Below are 21,845 nucleotides of genomic sequence, written 5' to 3' on the forward strand. Positions count from 1 at the left end.
TACATTTTATACAAATACAAGTCATAGTATTATACTAAACGCCTTGGGGGGGGGGGGGGAGTGGGGTTCACGTTTTTGAAAATATCACGCTGATAAAAATAGCGGTTCGTAAGACCAATGCCTATGGGAAGTACCGAGGTTGCTGTTGCTATAAAAGCCAAAGTGTTTACACAGTTTTTGTTGGAAAATCTGAAGGGAACAGACCACTCGGAAGAACAGTTAATAAAAGTTATCTTACAGAAATAAAGCCGAGTTACCGACCGCCCACAGGAGAATGCTTAATAATGGATAATAGGTACCTTAAACTGGTAACATTTCTGTCCTTCAAGATGCTTAGCTACTAAGCATTTGTGATCATTTTATTAATAACCTAAGAATTTATCTCTTAATACCGAAAATAACCTGCCAAGGCCGGCCGTCTCTGGTACCGGCATGTTAATGGTATCAGTTACAAGAAAATATAACTGTTCAAGATTTACGGTAAGAGTGATAAAGATTAATTGCTGTTTATCGTTAGCATTGGTTCGGAACCACTTTTAATTGCGTTTTTAAGTAAATCTCATTTTAATGCAGTAGGAGGCGTGATTTTAATATTCAACATTCCGATAATTGGTTGTCCAGACAAGTGTCTACTTTTAATTAAAGTTGCATGGGGTGATTATAGTGTAACCTTACTGGGTGGGTCTGCAACATGGTGTCAGAAGTAGGGTTCCTTGCATGAACAATGAAAATTGCTTGGCGAATATACCTCGGTTGTCATTCCAGACACCTGAAATAGGCACAAATAATTTTAAGAACGCTGTTAGCAGTAGTGGAATTGACTTCTATTCAATGTTCACACAAGAATTGCAGCCCTTATTGGAGCTTTCATCTTATGCGCCAACTTTTTCGTACGATGTGTTTTGTTTGAATCAAAAGAATTAGAATGGAGCATGGTGGAGAGCAAGGGTTATATTGGACAGATACGAATCAAACTAAATTTTCTCTACAGTTTTTGGGGGTGGTGTAATGTAAAATCTAATAGAAAACAGTTCAGTAATTTCGGAGATGAGAAAGGAGAGAGGCAGATACGATACCATATAATTGAATTGGCTTTGTGGACGGAACACAAAATAACAACAAGGAGGTCTGATGAGAGAATATTAATATCAGCTGAATGTATTTCATAATATGGCTATATCCATTTCGGCCACAAATTAAGAGAAGGGATAGTGACCATGTAAATAATTAATTAATAATTTTCTGAGAAAAGAAATGTACTGCAAGCAGTCTTACGGAGGTCTGTAACCAACTCCACATTCGAAATAGTACAGAAATAATAATTCTTTTAATTATTTTAGTCGATATATGTATAGATGTTTGTGCTTACTATAATGCCTTAGTATTTTATTGAAACACTCTGTATACTGTCGATCATTATGGCATGGCTCGAGAAGAGAGTGTACGACTTTAAGCTCTTGGGGATCGCAAATGCTGAGGTCCGTCTCGCTTCTTTCGCCAAGTGGTCATAAAATTCAGAGCGTCTACAGATATAAAGTCAACGTCAGTGTGGAAATAAAACTAGTCCTGCCGTCTGCATGTCAGAAAGCAAAACCATTCTTTCAGTTTCGTGCTTCGGTGGTCATTCGCTGGGCGGAACAAGCCGTTTTGCTCCGGAGGCAAAATCGAAAAGACCTATCACCCCCCCTCATCTTTAACCAGTTTGTAGATACACGGAGTATAACTGTAGCTACCATCATCATGAAAAATATACGATTAGGCTGAATTTATGAAATTTTCATATATTTAGTTGTAACAACGAAGAAAAGTTTAATATAATTTATGTCGTGTTAATGTCACTTTGGCTGTTCATTCGCATTTTAAATCCGACGGTATGCGGTTTTACGTGTGGAAAGAAAGCGGCAATGTCCTTTTTTAACCTCTTAAATAATTTTATATAAAATCTTATGTAGTACCATCAAGTCCGTTTGCGCGTGTGTACGTATGGCCCACCCTAACAGCGAGTGGGAGAAAAACTTGACATAAACACCTTCCCACTGAAAACGCGTTAGTGCCGTTACATAACGACCGCCTCCTTTCACATCCTCGACAATTATAATTCAATATCACTTTCTCATTCGACTCTACATACAAACGGAGTTAAAATAGACTCGTAAAAAATCAATAATACCAAAACGGTTGTAGAGCGAAATCCTGAGTTTGGAGTAATACCAGCGCAAATCAATTTGCAACTTTGCAATGTATTTTGGCACACAATGAAATAATATTAAAACATGCTTCATGAGACCTACAATCGATATTATTTATGTTGTACTTTTAAAAATTACTTCGAAACGTACGTCACTAGACGCAGATATTGGCAACTGAAGGTCGAATAAAGCAACAAATTACAATTAACGTAATGCAAACGCGTCGAGACGCAATTAGGAAACTGTGGCTGTGTCAGGCGCATATAAAATGCCCTTGAAATGAGGAATAAATTGTTACACATTTTTAAAATTAGGTCTTTCGCTTTGAGAGAATAACATAGATTTAAGGTGTATTAGTCAATAAAACCAAGTATGTGGAATGTTACGTGGTTATATGTAGATGCATACAAGATTTCTGTGTCAAAAATTACAAGTATGACAATGTTACAATTGTTATAATAATTTGTATGTGACAATTCTCAGAAAATTATGACTCGAAATATACTACTAATTTGTAAATTATTAAATCATAATTGTCATATTCCATGTGCAGAAAGGGAAGCATCTAAAGGCAACCGGGCTTAAAAGTTCTTCAAAGATCTTGATTAACAGACCGTTGGGATAAAAACCTATATAAAAAATAGGTTTTCAGAGGATGCTAAGTAATTTTTACGCGACCAGAATCAAGGCCACAAAGTTAGTAGCCTTTATCATTTAATTTATAAAAGATTGAAAACAACTGTCACCAAAAGGAACACTTTTAAGTTGAATCTAAACCTTTTCGACAATATTAAGTGGAAATAAATTTAAGTTTAAGAACTTTAAATTCCGTCTTAGCACATTGAGAGGCCCCATGGGTCTCGTTGCTTTCAACCAACTCAGAGCCACTCCTTACACCGGATGTTTCAGCCTCCATTCGCCATGGGCATGGAACAGCAACAGGGTAATCGAAGGAAAACATATCCCCTATTAAACTGATTATAATATGTTAACTGGAATCACAAATTATATTTTAATATTAGACTGAAACGAACTTAGAAGAACGAAGCAGGTCTAAATTTTCTCTTTATATCGTTTCCTTTATCTTTATCTAAGCCTTCGCTGTGTGATTTTTTAATTCAATGCTGTATTTCGAAAATTAATTTCAATTTCCGTTGCCTACGCACGGATGCAGACTAATCAGGCAAGAGATTCATCATTGGTCGTGATCGCGAAGCAAACCCGAAGGATCAGTGAACCATAAGAACAATATTTACAAATTGAAAACGTAGGTAAGGTAGATCGCAGTGAGTGGGAGTGCAATTACATGTGAACAACAGTGACGTTTTTTTCAAAAACCACACAAAACTCTGGAGTATAGCCTGACTCTAATGAAATTTATTACTCGACTATGGTGACTAGCAATTCTCGTTCTGTACCTCAGAACACACATATACATGATACTGCTTTTCAGTGTATGGTATAACACTTTCGAGAATGGAAAGACAAATATGAGGAAGATACCACAGTGGAAGGAAAGAGTAAACGAATGAAAGGAACGTGTTCAAAGAATTAAGAATAGATCAAAAGAGAAAGGCCGAAATAAATACAGAGAAACAGAAAGAAACAAAAATTAAAGACAAGAGGGTAGATAGAAACAAAGCAAGAAATTAAACAATTCTTAAAGTACAAACTGTCAGAATTTTATTACTTTTCTATTCGTCTGTTCTAGTATTTTTCTCAGTTCCCTGCGCACTTAATAAAAGTTGATGGTTTCATCCTGACTATATTTTCCGGGTATTCCGAAGGGCACGTGGAACTAACAGCTCTCGAGTGAAGGATTCCTTACAACATGCAAGACCTCACATTCAGTTCGAGATCGCACACGGTCCATCCTGTACTATCACATTAACACAGACAACTCGGTCATTCCTAATTTAGTTTGGTTCAATAATTGAGTGGATTTGCATCCTTCGAGCACTCAGTCATTTTGTGTTAAATATGAACAAGAAAGCACTTTCTGATGATGCGTTTCCAAGAAGACGCTTAAAATCCAGAGGCCTATAAATACATCTTTATGGGGTACCTGAGCAAGTAGAAACCTCTATCATTTATCACCAAAACGACGGAACTATGCACATTAATGATCTCGAATAATGCAAATAATGCTCTAAAACAATTTTCACAGTTTTATTCAGATCTTCTACTGTGACATTACTTGAGATATATGAGTTACAACTAAATTCTTCTCACATTTCGGGAGTTATAGCAGCTACAATTCTGCGACATTACTTTGGTTACAACCACTAGAATTCTTATATAAGTTACAACCGCCAAATTTCTAGAATGTTATTTGGGTTAAAATATTTACTAAGATGTGGAAGGCATGGGAGAAAATATGAAAGAAAGTGAGGAGGAGATAAAAGTAAAAAAAAAGTCTTTATAAAATAAGAAAGAGGGTTAAGAATTAAAATACGAAATAAATCACTCCCACTTGAATTTCAATAGGTTTTCACCAAATTTCTCCCATGTAACACCGCTATTGGTTGATATCGTTGGATATATGAAGACTTCGTAACATTTGGTGGACATAAAATTGAAACTGACGGGCTGAAATTTATTTGTTTTCCGCCGTCAGTGGAGTTCCGGAATTGGCACTGGAGCGAAACACTAACAAACTATCAAAACACGAAGCACGAGTCCCGGCCACACCCACAGTCTCTATAACTATAATTGCTCGGTAAAGATCATTTATGACACTGCAGTAAGCGAGTGTCCGAGAGTAGGAAGGTAATTAATTTCCACATATTAGTATAAGTGGAAAACATTCTTCGTCCTGTTAGACTGCGTAACTGGACATGATTCATATTCGGACCTACATACAGGATAAGCCATTTAAAAAGCAACCCAACAATAACGTACTTCTTGTGTAAAAATTAAATCAGAAGCGGTGTAAAATCGTGTAAAAGACTCCCAACCTCCCTCGTGACGCTTAAGTCAAGGAACCCTGCTACTCACGTTAGTTGCACAAAAGCTGTGTTGGTGCTATCATGGTGTAATCACGAGCAGAACGTGTGTTAAGTATCGAACATCAATTCGCGTAGGAACAGTATACCGCGGTTCTTGAAGCATTTAGCAATGCGTATCATGGCAATGAATTAAGGAATAACACAACAAAACACCTGACGGCAACAAAATTTCGGGACACAGAAACAGATTGTCTGTGGCAAATTCTCATTGAGGGACAAAACGGATGAAATTACGGACGTACTGATTTAATGCAGTGCGTCAGAGACACGAAAAAGAACACGGACAAATACAAAAGGAAGGGAAGAGGAAGACAAAGTGACCCTGGACACATAATTGCCCTAGAATGATACAATAGCATGCATCGTCGTCCTCGAATCCACTTGTGTAGTAATTTATAAAATTAACGTACAAAGTGATCATTTTATTCGTCGACCTATGAACGTAGGTTCCTCTATACTGAAAAATATTTGTTCATTGCGTATGTGGATTCGTAGAGTTCTCGATCGTCAACATACACGAAGTTATTTAAATGTTTGTTACCACAAATAAAATGAAATGACTGTAAAGCTTGTGGTATCATCGTGCCCACTTGTCCATTCATACGTACCTCCCTAATAATATATAAAAATATGAGGAAATCCATAAGCTTTTGGGATTTGTAATTTTATACCGCCGATAATATAAACACTGTAATAGCTTGGCGGTGCGCGATACCCCTGCCGATAGAGGCTGCGAGCACCCCTGAAACGTCGGTTAACTTTTACGAGACTACACGGCACAATATCCCAGCAGACCATCATCTTCATACTCGCCGACATGAGAACCTAATATCTCAAGTAGGAGATAGTTATGTAACATCTCGCTCATCCTTCCTGGAGTTAAAGGAACAGTGAACTCGTATTATCAACATCTGAAAATGTGCAGAACTGAACGACTAACTCTCGGGGTCTTGTGTAAGCACAGGGATAACTTTATCTCTATCTGTTTCTTTAGCCTTCACATCGCTGTCTGAGCACTTAGCTTCTATTTTAAAAAGAAAGTGAGAGGCAGAGGAAATCGATAAAACTTCTCACAGCCTCCATTTAACACTTCGTTATATGCCTCATCACAAAATATTATCTCATTAGAAGGGAGAATTATCAGCATCCCGAGAATAAGAGATGTTTTGTTGTTTTTGTGTTAGATTTACTGTACGACTATTTCATCGAGAAATAAAAACTATTATTAACTGAAAGTGATTAATTTTTACTAAAGCTTCTTTATGATATATAATTATTGAATTCCATTCATGTAAATTCTAGTGTGAAATACTATCATCCAGTGGAATCCAAACGGATAGTGTACGTATTTTCAGATATGTCAAGACCAACTTCTTTTACAGCGTTGCCCACCCAATTATTACCGTCTTCCCATCTCTTTAGACGATGAATAAATTCTCTGGTTTTATAGGAATTTTAACTAATCATTCATTATTCGAAACTATATAGTCTAAGCTAATGACAGTGTCATTACATAAACTATAAACATACAATATCCAGAGGAAACTGTGTAGTACAAAAACTGTTATATAGCTTAGTTGTAAGTTACATTCATCGCTGAACATATTTTACAGACACGCAAAAATATAATGCTATACCCTCAATAAGAACTAATTGGGATTCTTTCATATTGTTTATCTTTCAAATCATATTCATGTTCTCTAATTCTCTTACACATGTTTCTATATATCATAAACTTAGTTAAGCTTAGTTATTTATATTCTAATTTTGGTGTTTCTTCTATTGTACCTTTTTCTTGATTCAGTCAAGTTCCTCTTTCCTTCAATCCCTTTACTTAATTTTCATTATCCTTAGGTCATTTATTTCTTTTCAACACACCTATTTTATTTGCAATGCTGTTTCTTGTGCTTGTATCTTCTTAATTTCTTCCATTTATCCGCTCTTTTATCCAACTGTCTTTCGTTCATCCAATCATTCTCAACGTGCGTTGTCTTTCAGTCGTCCTTTCTTTCTTACCACCCAGCTTGCTCTATCAATAGTGTATGTGGTCTCTTAAATCTCTTCCTTCAATCTGTTCTCTCCTCTCTGTCTCGTCTCAGTCTTTCCTCTTTCTGCAATCCAGTCTCCGCCGTTCCGGACCGCGTTACGAAACCTCCCCGACGTGAAGCAACAGCGCTGTCGCGACCGGTTCGAGAACTCCGACTCTTGAGAGACGTTCAGGAAGAAGAGAATGAGACTCATCAAGCATCGATCCTCCTCTCCTGCTGTTGCAATATGGTTGCCAGAAAGGATTCTGTGCCGGAACAACACAATTTACCGACGGATGTTAGAGTAGAGATTGTTCCAATTGCAGCGTATTCGACGCACAAAGTGTCTCTCACAATCCCGGGACGTACTGAATTCCGAAAACTTGTAATGAACTTCCAGACAGCCGGAAGCTACTTGAGATACATAACGACTCCTTACAAAATGCTTCACCTTGTATGTGTTTCACAAAAATCACGTACCTTGGCACATAATCTAAATCAGGAGCAGATGTACCCCTGTATAATAACGATGGGTAATCCCCCATTCTCGCCTGAGACATCTGAGTCGTGACCCTTGTTCTAGGCTGCTGATCAAGTCAGTTGCACATTCACGAGCAGAACATATGTTTGTTTCCAAACACACCTTGGCATCGAAATAGTTTTCTGCTGTTCGTAAAGAATTTAGCAATGCGTATCGGCTTTGAAGTGTTAGAATTTATTCTAATATAAATCTTGAAGCTGAGTGAACTCAATGTATGAAGCACAGTAACTGAGAGTAGATCAGTTACTCATGAAATTCCCCGTCTTTTATGGAACCCGAAATTTCATTACAGTGTTCAAAACAGCAAGACAGTGGTCATTATTTGGAGCCAGATAAATCCACTCACATTATCAAACCTTATTTATTCCAAATATAAATACCGAATGACAGGACGGTATACCGACTGGTAACAACATTTCGGGACACAGGAGGTGTCTGTCTGTGACAAATGCTCATCGAGAGACAGACCAGCTGAAATACGGTCGTACCGATCTGAAGCAGTGCATCACCTGCAACAATTCGATGCTTCCACTGAGTTAGTCGTTTTGCACGTGACGGTATTCATGTATTGAACGAGTACTCGTCGCCCTGATGACTTATACGCTATTTGATGACGACGTGACAGTTCAGAATTATTTATGACGTTATGATGATAAGAATGGCTGTCATTTAGGCTACGGCAAATTTGAATAAAAGCCCACAATTTATGAAGCCAATTCTGCACAGAGAGAATGGATTCGACAAAGTTTACAGCGCAGCTGTAACTCAGCGGCCACCATAAAATTAGATGACGGTGTTTGAGTAAAGAGGAAAATAACTTACCTCACAGAATTATTTTGCTTGAACTTGCTTTGCATGCCACGTGAAGCTTAGTTATTTAATAGGAACTAGCTTCAGACGCAAGAGAGTCATTACATTAATGCAACTGGGAGCTGGAGGACAGTCATTCCGTGACAACAGACGGTCATCGTGGGCTTCTCTCACTGTTATAACTCAGAAACAATTACGTAAAGTGCAACATTGCAATCTCCCCCTCCTAGACTACACGAATTCATATTTTAACTTATATAAAATTTCTCAATATCATAATATAATATTATTAACTTCACTACGGTTGCCTATAATAATTTTATGACTTCCGTATTCTGCTGAAGAAGAAATTCACTTGTTTCCATGGGACCAAAATCAGTATCTTCGATAAATCAACCTAGAGGTCTATGAGTTATTGAAAATAACAAAGAACATACTTGGAAAATATGTGTAGTACAATGAAGAGCAGCCTTCCACGTTTGACATCCTCACACATTATCCACAAATGAATTAAATTTTTCAGTGTTTCGGAGGACCTACAGAGCCACTCCATCATATCATTCACTGCATCGTAACCCCATCGATCAATGTCTGCCTCACTCTCATACTCTCTAGTTCCCAGACAAATTTCTAGTATACCAGACAGTACACAAAACGAGAAAGCTGCTTCAGTTACAGGTGCACTATTACGCATACAACAATCAAAGTCATAGAGAGATAAATCAGAAAATGCTGAACACCAATGACAAAATAGAGTCAAAGAGAATTCAGATGGAAAATTTCAATTCGAAAGAGATTAGTAAGGGTTGTCCACCATCGTAAGTTCGTCAGTGCATTGTCTCTGGAAAACCAATTGTAGTCTTAACGGATTTTAAAACAATTACATAGAAAGTGTTAAATAAAGAAAGGATTTTCACAGCAAGAAAGGATATTAAATTATTAAAACTTACAGCCACCTCAAACAGAGAAACCGTCGGATTATGACACCGAATCTCCGGTGAATTCGACGAGACTTCACAATGCAGGAAGAAGTAAACAATCGATTTCACATCGGTAAATCACGGATTGATATCTGTCACTGTTAGTCTTGGATAGGCTTGGGGTTGTCACTCACTAACTCTGCCATTTACTAACGCTCCACTCACTAAACCACACATTCATGCTGTCTATTACTCACGAACACTCCCACTTGCTTACTCACTCACATCCATACTACTATTCATTTCTGTCAACTTCTGGAACATTTCTACTCAAGATCTGTTTAAATATCCCAGGACTAACGGAATTTAACGAGGATATATAAATGTTTAATCCGAAGCAATACACATTTTAATTAGTCCGTATTCAGTAAAGGCTAAGAAAAGTTTTGAAGTACTTCCCTTTAAATCTGCTAGCAAGTCATTAGATCATAAGACACTAAATTACATTCCGAGATTTAGCACTACGACGGTTAAACTGGAATAGGACTTACAGGAACGAAATCTTGTTTTAATTAAGCAAGAAAACAACACCAACAAGGTGGCTGTGTTCGAATTATACTAAGAAACAACTGGATTTATGAAATTAAAATATTAATAATGTTCGTATGACTGTATTTACAATATACGTAGATATAACACAGACGGTTCAGCGCATATTACACAAACTCTGTTGTATCTGGTTGACATTTGAGGTTCTCACGGCTTCGAGTTTGAAACTGGCTGTCTTATGAGATGATACACAGCGTAGTCTGGTAGATATTACTAAAACGGATCTTAACGGAACAGGGCGTAAAGGACTTCCATGAAATAAAAAAAATCGTATCGACAAGCTGAGCGACTGCCAGATTCATAAGAAAATCCTGCTCTATGGAATTAGTTAATATATAAGATGAAAAGTAAATCGTATGTAGCTTAAGCAATCGACATTTACAGTTGCTGTACGATGTCCTGTAATTTCCTGTCCCGGTAATGGCTTCAGAAGCCAGACTCCAATGTGCACTATAGCTTAATTAGGTGAACTGCTTCTAAAACACATAAAGGGAAATTTTCCTCGAGATCCGACGGCTTAATTGCGGCCGACCTCATATTTTTTTCATATAGCTCTTGCTGTCCCTTATGTACGCATTGAAAATCAGGCAACAGCTCACTTAATTTACAGGCTGATCGAAATGTTTGGTTACAATTTTTAAACTTGTATATTTAATTTAAAACATTATCCATTAAAATGTTATTTTATTTGGTGTTTGACAATATTAGTGCCAAAAATTTATTCTGACGTCTCTTAAAAATTAAAAGTGTTCGAGGCTTTACAACTCTAAGAACAATACTTTACCATGGAAAGATATTAAGAGAACGTTCTAGTTCCTCAGAAACTGTTTGCCGGCCGTCTTCAGGGTTTAATTAAGATTAAGTGCATTAATCTATTTCGTGAACAAAATATCACTTTTAATTATTAACGCAGCCTTTCAGTACAACAGTGTTAAAGTACAAGGGAATGTTAAATTTCTGTTTTAAATTGCAGCATTTATTTTGAATCAATAACAGAAATACAGACACATTCTTCGTACCAGTTTACAGGTTCCCTCGCGACGCTTACGAAGTTGCCACCAAGAAACAGCTTGAGTAAACTGACATATACTTAACATGCAAATGAAATTCATCATCTTCATATAGCTTTTACGGATTATGTATTGTCTGGTTAACTTTACGACTTCTCTGGATTTATGAATATTTCTCGACAGTTGGCAGGATTCCTTGAACGATGGGTCAGTGCGTCTCAGAAACTTTACCAATACGGGACATAATATAGAAGCGCGCGTACACGCATCCATGACGTTCGACAGAAACGTTTCTGGATCTACTCCTTTACGCACTGAAACTCACACCCAGAATACACGGTAAAAGTGATTTTGTTTGAAGTATTTGAGAATGTTTCGAATTCCTAAGACAGTCGGGGGGAAATAAGCTCACGGTGTCTTTTTGGTGTATCCACTGAACAGGCGGCGTGGGTAACGACTATTTCAATTCAACAGGTAACCCGCATCATTACAGCAGTCACACGTGCACTGCAAACCAAATTACTGAAAATAACTGGAGCTAGGAGAAACACGGTAAGACATTTTAATCAAGTAATTTCTGGCACTTGAACAAAGAGGATTTCGATCTATACCCCGATGAATTTACCTTAATTTTTTATATATTTCAGACAAATATCTTGGAAATGTAACACATTTCATACATATTAGAAGAGTTTGAAACTATTTTCATTGTATTTCATCAAATACGACAACAACAAATATTCCATGTAGGGGTTGTAGATATTAATGAGATCTATATTTCTTGTTCTTTGCCAATTTTTTGTACGACAAGCCATTTCTTAGAAGGAATAAAGCGTGATTTGAGCTTAAAATAAGATAAGGTTTTATGGGGCCGATACGAATTATATTCGCCAACCTGTTAGTGTAGATGCCCCAGTATCAACATCCGTTCGGGAATGAAACGTGTGGAAGGACATAACTATCCTTACATGCATTCATTCCAAGCACTTCACGTAAAAAACTCATATTAATTAGAAACTAAAAGTCAAACGGACCTCTCTGAATCTCTTGTATTCATGCATTTATTTGCTTGTATTACGATTTATAACATTTCCTGAGGTTATGTGATATGGGATAAAATTTACTAAATAAATCAGAGTGATTAAACATGACGATAAAATGGACGGGGATATGACACGAATGGGACAAACTAGATATGCATAAAAAATTCTGTTTGAAAAACCTCAAGGGTTTAGGCCACTTATGTGAAAGGATGGTATTAGAATAGCAGTAGTTGTGGTAGGATAGCATCTTAATGAATAGGGTGTAAATGTGTGGTTGGGCTCAAGGTATGACTCAATATTGGAAACCTGTGAACAAAGAATTGAAACTACAATAAAGGCGGGGAATATGCTGACTAGATAAACAATTATTTATATCTTAATTGCGTCATGTTTGTGTTTTATTGATACAATATTTTATTTTCCGTCTATACACAAACTTAAAATAATGTTGTTTAAAATTACTTAAAATTATAACATTCTCAGTAGATACTGCATCTTGTTACATTTTTTGTATCGACGACATGTTTCAATCTGTATTACATCATCATCAGGTCTATCAATTTTAATATATTTTAAAAACTGTTGTACATCTTGCGTTGCTTATATTGATTAATTTGATTTGTTTTTGTCTCTTCCTTTAAATTTGGAGGTTGTGCTTGGATGTTTTATATCGGGTTGTAATTGATGTGTTGTGTGTCCGATATTAAGAGACGGTAGACCAAGCACAACCTCCAAATTTAAAGGAAGAGACAAAAACAAATCAAATTAATCAATATACGCAACGCAAGATGTACAACAGTTTTTAAAATATATTAAAATTGATCGACCTGATGATGATGTAATACACATTGAAACATGTCGTCGATACAAAAAATGTAACAAGATGCAGTATCTACTGAGAATGTTATAATTTTAAGTAATTTTAAACAACATTATTTTAAGTTTGTGTATAGACGGAAAATAAAATATTGTATAAACAATTATTATCTTCTTAAGAATTACTCTGGGGTTAGGATTAGTTGCAACGTCGTAAGTCCTGATTTGATTAAAAACTGTTGTTTTGGCAGCGAATTTCTTAATTAAATCTTTCACTACTATAATTCCTCTGTGATGCTAAATGACGTATATTGCGTTTCTACACATCTCCTGTCTCGGCGATGCTTGATAGAGGTCAGTATTAACCCCATTACTGTCACTGTTCATGGCTTCAGGTCTAATTTGAAGATCTGAATGGTTTATAGACCTTTCTAGTCTGACCTGCGATCCGTCAAAGCTGTGCCACAACCATTTATGTAATTCAACGAGGTAAATTTGTCTCTGTGCCCAAGCACCATGTCATGAAGGCGTATGAGGGTTTTCGAGGTAAAGTTCCACGCATTACTGATCTTAGAAGAAGTGAGAGAGAGATTCCACTGCTGCCCCACATTCTCTCGTGTATTGTGTGGGGGACGGACAATAGGCCCGTTACCGTTACCATTTCCACAACGGCATAGTCTCACCCCATCGCGAAAATAAAAACAGCCAGGATAAAAAGAGCCGGTAACCTGAATCCGCCGGTAATCATTCGTTTCAAGCTTCTCCTTTGTTCGTTTCGTAGGACAGACTTTCAGTGTAAAAGGAGGAAACAAAGAAAAAGCAATACGAACTGGACGTAAACTCAGACAAGTGGCATGACCCTGAAAAGGGAATGGACAGCTATAGAGACCAGGCCGGTGGTGTTATGAAGGAGGCCCTTGCAAGAAAAATTCTGTCGAAAGTCGTTGAATGACCATCATTCCCATTGTCTGCTCATGAAAAACATACACAGATCGTTTCAAAGAATCCGCCCAAGTTCTGTGTATCATTTTATATAATGCTAAAGAATCATCCCTTATTGACTGTCCACAACCTGAGGGCCATGAGATCCACTTAACATTGCATACATATACAGACAGGCATAACATTATCATTAATTCGGACAAGACATCCTAAATTCCAAAAGGTGTTCTCAAGTGTTAAACGCATCAAACCAAGCCCGACTCGATTTTATAATACCCAGTTGTATGGATAATAAATCAAAATAATAAACAGGGTACTGAGTTCCCAACAATTTTAATTAATTGTAACTTCTGATACAATCTTTATGTCCTCTTTAGAGATCATAATACGTTCTTTCTACTGTAATACGATAAAACAAAATTTTATTCGGTGTCTGGCGGACAATTTCCTATGTAATGAACTCGTCTTAAATCACTCATTAAATATATAAAATTTTATAACAGATAATATTACTAAAAATATCTGGACATCAACGCGGACCAGTTTGAATGTTTCACGGGTTTCGCGGGCAGTAGTATGCTTACCATTGGCGTAGTGGCTTCTGGAGCACCACTAGAAGTTCCGTTCCGCCACTGTGAACAATGAAGGATAGAGAGCAGAGTTTCGAATGTAAACGGATACCCCATGTTGTGGCCGTGACAGCTGATTGATTGCTGATGTCGACTGGTAACCTGAGGACTCTGTCACATAACGTGAACCTATACATAGGCCACCTCACCCAGGCGATTACCTTGCAACAGCCAAATCGTTTACATGAGTTATTTCTTAATGGTGCCTATGGGAAGCATACGAGCCGCCAGATTATCCATGCAGCCTACGATGATAACGAGACAATATTAATTACAGGCCCTATTTTCTCATATCTATTATAGTGAACGCTTTATTATGGAAAACTACAAGAGATCACATATTTATAACTCATATTTCACTGTTATTGTTACTGTTGCGATGGGGTGAGCCTACGTCTCTGTGGAAGTGGGCCTCTAATGGATCCACTGTCCATCTCCCAGATAACATATGAGCGAATATGGAGCAGCGGTGAGATAATAATGACAGGTGAAAACTGAAGGACTCGGAGAAAACCCTGTCTGCGTGCCAATTTGTCCACCACAAATGCCACATGGACTAACCTGAGCGTGAACCTGGGACTCGGCGTGGTACGACCTTTAATTTACTATATCTACAACAGGATATGAGGAAGTCAAATAAGACTTTCTTCTGAATTATTTTAATTAATAAGCGCCTTAATTCCTTCAGACTAACAATCAGAGCTCTGAGAATGTCGTACCCAAATTATTAGCAATGTTATTTTCGTGTCAATTTGAGATATCTATAAAGAACAGTCAGTCATTTCGGAACGATCGATAACAACTTGACAAGTTTTAAACTGCAGAGTTCCTTTTTTGTCATTCTCTGGTTAGCCCATCGCTGCCACTTTCAAATCCAAGTCATCAGAGAAACGTCGGTTTTTATGGAGTAATGGTTTCCAAAACAATATAGCTTTGGAAATGACACAAGAGAATTAATTTCCTTTGTTCTCTTTTCTTTGTCTCCTAGTCCCGTTCCCTCTTCTTCTCATTTGTCTTTCTCTTTTTTAATGCCCTAATCCGCAAAAATGCATGTTTAGTTCGAAAATGTTCGACAATCATTCTCATTCAGTTTCTCCATATGAGACGCCATGCCTGTGCGGAAACTTCTCCGACAAAGTTCCATAGTGGGTAGTCTATATTGAAGGCGTAAACTGAAGTGGTACATGAATACTTCTGTAATTACATAACAGACTAACGCACAGGCGTTGGAAAATATATGTACACCAGGCTGAAGTAAACCATTACATGTCACAAATTTCTAATAAGCATTTATAAGTTTAACTTCGGGATCTGTGGACGATGAAGTGCGTTTAATACTTTGGACATCCAGGTGGATTTTCGATGTTTATCATCCGTTACTAGGAACTGGATGGTAACAACTGACGTCCCGCTTTCCGATAATTAACCTTCCGACGTCTGTCTGTTATATCAGCTTTTAAGCCTTTACAGTCAGCAATAATTATGTATACTACCTACTTTTACGTTAACAACTTAGCAAGTCAGTCGCAGAGTTTGCTTATAATTTTAATTTGGCTAGTAGAATAAAGACAAATATTTCTGAAGATCATCAAAATACGAAGCTATATTTAACCATAAATATGAATAGTATTTTAAAATATTCTTGGATGACTTCTGTCTTTAACTGAAACAAATTGTGGCCTCTTAATGCCATTTATACAATATAAATTAAAATAAGCCGAGCCTGACAGACCGAAAAACGCAAGCGAAGTGAACGTTTCAGAAAGGAGATAAATATGTATCAATTTTAATGTTTTTAATCCCTTCTTTATTATTTAGATTTATTTTTTATATATTATTTTTTTATTTATTTAATTTATTCCACATAATTCCCGCATGTAAATTCAACAAAAATAAAATGCTTTGTGAATTTAATACAGCATTTGGCAGAAAATCATGCTCATCTTATTACATCTCATTTGGTACTCTCTAATCTCAGCAGTTGATAAGCCGATATCAAACCACTTACGGCAATGAACTTTCGAAACCTACCGAGATAGGAATTACAAGGAAGATAGAAACAAAAGCATTTATTCATAAACGGTCTTCTTAGTTTTATTCAGGAAGTATATTCTGAAAACGGAGGAAGAATGAAATTATTCATTGTCAGTTACACTCAGTAGTTGCTGCTTTTAATCTCATGGCCTGCGCATTAGATTGATTGAAGCATCGGTCTTGTGGACAGCAGTCATTACATCTCGAATGGTCTTAGAGCCACTCCTAAATGATACAACTCTCCGAGAGCAACGATTTTGTAACATTTGTGTTACAGAGAGAGCAATAAGACCGGTTGTCCATGTTAAAGCAAAGGGCGTCAGTAACCACAATCTGTAGCCAAAGAGATTGATGTTACGGCAATATCATTATTTATGTTCTCACTTGAATTGGCGACCATTCGAGTTCAACAAGTGTCGCAGTTAGGTTTACATCGTGCTGGCCAATCAAAATCCACGACAGTTAACTTGTAAGATTTGAGGTTTTCACAGCGGTGAGTATGAAGATTTCGGTCTTCTGGGTTGTTGCGCTGTGTAGTCTGGTCGATGTTTACCAACGTTTCAGAGGTCATACTGCCTCCGTCATCAGAGTATGAAGATTTCTGTCTTCTGGGTTGTTGCGCCGTGTAGTATGGTCGATGTTAACCAACGTTTAAGAGGTCATACTGCCTCCGTCATCAGGGCGATGAAGATTTCTGTCTTCTGGGTTGTTGCGCTGTGTAATCTGGTCGATGTTTACCAACGTTTCAGAGGTCATACTGCCTCCGTCATCAGAGTATGAAGATTTCTGTCTTCTGGGTTGTTGCGCTGTGTAGTCTGGTCGATGTTTACCAACGTTTCAGAGGTCATACTGCCTCCGTCATCAGAGTATGAAGATTTCTGTCTTCTGGGTTGTTGCGCTGTGTAATCTGGTCGATGTTTACCAACGTTTCAGAGGTCATACTGCCTCCGTCATCAGGGCTATGAAATTGTCTTTTGTTTATAAAACCGAAATGAGGGGGCCGATGTGTCAGCACAGCAGGAGGGACTAATACAGCTTTTGTTGGGATTCCACTAAACAACGCGTTTATTTTTCCATTGTTCTTTACAAAACGTATTTTTACTCATTCTGCTACTTTTTAGTGTTTTACTATAAAAATTCGTGATTTGTCGTCTATCAAAAAATGACGTCATTCGGGGGGGATGGTTTAGTTTCTTACTCAATTTTTTTTAAAACTTGACTAACCCCCCGAGGAGCTCCGAAAGTAGCGCTCTACTCTAGTATGTAATAATTTGCTTCTGTTGCTTGAATGTCCCGTTTTGTGCAATCAAATTGTCGTCTTCTAATATTTTTTTTATAATTTTTATTACTTCGGGAACGTAACACTCCAGTTGTAACATTGCGCTTATGCTAAATAGCGACTCACTTTATGAACTCTCTCCAGGAACAAACTGTTCGTAAGAGCGGGGACTACCCTATAAAAGTTTTAAGCCTAAATAAATAAGTACTTGAAACAGAAGAGAACAGTATACCATGCACGACGTATTTAATAAATTATGATCTTGTTTCGGGGGGATGTACGAAGTAATGGGTCTGTATCCCAATTTCTCACTTTAAACCAGAGAGGAGAAATGACATCGTCTTTATGACACAAGAATTGGGTTAACATCGGTCCGGGGGCTTGTCCTTTAGCTCACACTTCACGTATCGATCATCGCAGCTGTATTGAGAAGTGGGTGCCATCAGGGTCGACTGTGATTAACGATTCGCATATCGTACACTACGACCCGCATCCGTCACTCATGCTTCACTCGCCAATGAACGGGACGCACTTAACATTGCGACTCACCGAGTGTCTCATAATGCTGTTTCCTTTTGTTTCCCAACATTATCTCTCTCTGCATTAAAATTACAGCCGATACTGCCTCGATATTCAGTCTTAAAGATGGTGGAAATATGTTCCTTCTCAACGTTAGTATTCACCTGTAAGTCCACGTGGTGTCACAGTCTTATATATATATATATATATATATATATATATATATATATATATATATTTATAGTGTTTCGAAAAGAAGACATGATGATAGCTACTGAAGCAAACAACATCTAACACAACCAAATAATAAGCTACACCATCCATTGATTACGAACAAATCTCTTCGTGTGGTGTGATAACTATTTTCGTGCTTTATTTAATTTAGAAACGAAATGTATATTTTTGTTATAGTATTATTATACTAATTGCCATTACGGGAAACTAACAAAGCGCTGGCTTGAACTGTTAATAGATGGCAGCAGATTTTATTTTCGCTACGTCATACAATTCACAGATTAAGTAAAGAAAAATGAGAGTATATTTTACAACGAGATATATCGTTTGTATCACAGGAAGTGTTAAATATAAATAACAAGTATCTAGGTGTATTCATATACATTTTATTTCACCTGCGTTTATGTTCAACAATTATCATGCTTAATTACTGGAACTGTATGACTCGGTTTTCAATTGTTGCTCTTATTCACAAGTGAGGGTAGGCGTGGTGGGGAAGGTAAAGAGTCCAGACAAGCTGACCGGTCGGTCTGACAGTATAACTTTACGGTGCGTTCACGCAAGGTACTTAGTGCCTTGCCTGTGTGCCTCACACTTCATAACACATCAAGTGGCTTTCCAGGAATTAAAACAAAAATTGTCAATGCGAAATTCTCTTTGAATGAATACTGACAGAGACTCTTGGTGTATGCGTGTGTTGTGTGTATTTTAGATTGAACCGTTCACGCAGATGGACAAGGTAGCGTTGTTATTACTATCAGAGGACAGAAAAATATGCAAAATTCTATTAGCCAAATAAAAAATTAATTCTCAGACACAAAACCGTTAAAATACATCATCATTATTGAATTTGTAGTTTAGATGCGTCATGTTTGTGTTGAAATTCAGTATATATTTATTTATTATTGCCTATTATTACTTCTTAAGTTCTCAAAAATTAGGAAAATAAAGACAGTCAGCAGAATGTCATGAAGTGAGCTGTACACATAAAACAACTAATCACGATAAGATATCGACATTTAAATATCATTAATTTGTTTTAAATTTATACTATTTCTTTGGTTAATGTAACTTATGAGCTGAAATTAAGTTCTACATAAATATTACGAATTTCTGCTCAACACTTCGCAAAATTAAGTAGCCTCCACGAAGAACTGTATGTGCGACTGAGAAGACTAAAACATTGATTTTTTAACTGTAAAGTAACATCAACCAGGTAACAAAGAGGAGCATGATTATTATATTTTCTGATACACTACAGGACCAGTTCGATGTCAACAGATTCAAAATACGCTAAAATATGTGACTAAATCGGAAATAAGACAAAAATAAATTCGTGCCATTCTACAAAAAAGAACAGTTTTAAGTTTCGAGAAGTTTAATGGAAATGACAATTTATACGTTATTTAACGCATCATTGTGGAAGATCAAAGGATTAGAACGAATTTGATTTCACACTACAGATCTTTCGTGGCGCTCTCAGTGAACTGGATAGCTACTACATCACAAATACAAGGTAACAGCTACAAGTATAGACTTATCCTGTCTTCCTTAGCAATGTTAAACCAAATGTCCATCTTCAAGCGTACAATACAGTATAAAAAATTAAACTTTTATACAGAATAGCAAAATTCTTTTACAAGTCATAAAATTTATTTAATCTGATTTATGAACTTCATCTAAAACACAGGCTATAAAGGATCGATAGAGATTAGTATAATATTGGTCAAAAAAAACTTTCAGTGTAAACCCCGAATACCAAATTTAATCAAGATCCGTTGAGGATCTTCCGAGACGAAATACGCGGACGGACAGGTAGATATCATCATTATGCGTTAAATTTATGTAGTTCTGCAAAGAACGCATTTAATTTCAGTCACCAAATAATGTGTGCTCTTGACAGATTCCATCCATTCGTAGTAGGCATAAGACAAATTTCAAACCAACCAACCAATTTTCCGGAAATGGCTTCGGATCTCCGATCTATATGAGACATCAACCACAGTTAAAGTATCGTAATGACTCACGTCTAATGCACCACCGTATAAAATCGAGAAACAACGTTTAATAAAATACCGCACTCCGAATTATGTACAGACTGTAAACAGATGAGCTATGTTGATGTAAAACTATTGTCAATTCAAATGATTTTAAAATATGTTGGTTCTGGAATAACAATAACAACTAAAATATCCATGAACGTACTCAATATTATTCTTATTATCATTTAACATTTAAATTACATCTGCGTGTTTTATTGGGACTAATATTTCCATTGCGTTTCAAAATCATTGAAATCGTTGTTTTGTGACTAGTATTGGTCAATGGAAACTGGTATGGTATTTGCAACACAATCACCCGATGTGAGACATATGTTTCTGCATAAGACACCCTAGAAGAGGTGCAAATACGGTCTGCACGTTTGTCGTGACCTGGTTACGTAGTGACCCCCGCCGCTAGTCGCCCAATTGAAATACCTGCCACAGGGACAGGCAATAATTCCTCACCTGTCACCCTATAACCAGCAGCAGTAACCTGTTGATCGCAAACGCATGCTGGAATAACTAACTAACTACGTGGAGCAATGTCCTCCTGAGGAACTAACAGTACGTTCAGCTAATCAAGAACTTCACCATATTTTGTGGAAACTGAAAGTTTATTACCGTGTTCACAAGTACCCACCATTGGTCCATGTCCTGAGACAGATGAACTCAATCTACACAGTCAAACCCGATTTCCCTATGATCCATTTTAATATTATTTCTCATCTGTTCTAGGTATTCCAAGTGATCTCTTTAGGCTTTCCAACCAAAATTTTGTACGCACTTCTTATGGTCCATGCGCTCTATATGCCCCGCTCACCTCATTTTGCTTGATTTGATCGTCGTAACAATATTTAATGGAGTTCCTCATTGCCCCAGTGGCCTGTAACTTTATCCATCTTGAGTCGAAATATTCTCCTCATCACCGTGTTCTCAAATATATTCAGTATGTTCTTCCTTTAACCTGAGAGACCAGGTTTCACACCCACACCATACAAGAGGTGCAATCATAGTTCTGTATATTTTAATATTTCATCCATTCAACTCTTGATCCACATCTTCTGTTACTCTTGTGTTATAGGCTAATTATTAGGCTTATAATACTTTCCCAGACCTTTCCTAGACCAAGGAGAGACCAGGTAACAAATTAACGAAGAAAATTGTATAACGAGGAGCTTCATAACACTATTTGA

General features: G+C 37.0%; 1 protein-coding gene and 1 long non-coding RNA gene across 5 annotated transcripts in view; one reads left to right on the plus strand and one right to left on the minus strand.

Moving 5' to 3' along the window:
* The window catches only part of CngA (Cyclic nucleotide-gated ion channel subunit A), an 80,075-nt gene that overhangs the window by 24,614 nt on the left and 33,616 nt on the right, over positions 1–21,845 (plus strand). Inside the window, exon 1 of one of the 4 annotated variants that reach the window (XM_022079251.2) lies at positions 19,169–20,126. The exons of the other annotated variants lie outside the window; for them this stretch is intronic. The gene's annotated coding sequence lies outside the window, so the exon portion shown is untranslated. Of the gene's footprint in view, positions 1–19,168; positions 20,127–21,845 lie in introns of those variants that run through there. 4 annotated transcript variants of the gene reach the window in all.
* The window catches only part of LOC147874272 (uncharacterized), a 79,470-nt gene that overhangs the window by 22,441 nt on the left and 35,184 nt on the right, over positions 1–21,845 (minus strand). The gene's annotated exons all lie outside the window — the stretch shown is intronic.

This window comes from Zootermopsis nevadensis, unplaced genomic scaffold, assembly GCF_977971745.1.
Source record: "Zootermopsis nevadensis isolate Lab colony 2312 unplaced genomic scaffold, Znev_1.0 Znev_ptg000010l, whole genome shotgun sequence".
NCBI classification, from domain to species: Eukaryota; Metazoa; Arthropoda; class Insecta; order Blattodea; family Termopsidae; genus Zootermopsis; species Zootermopsis nevadensis.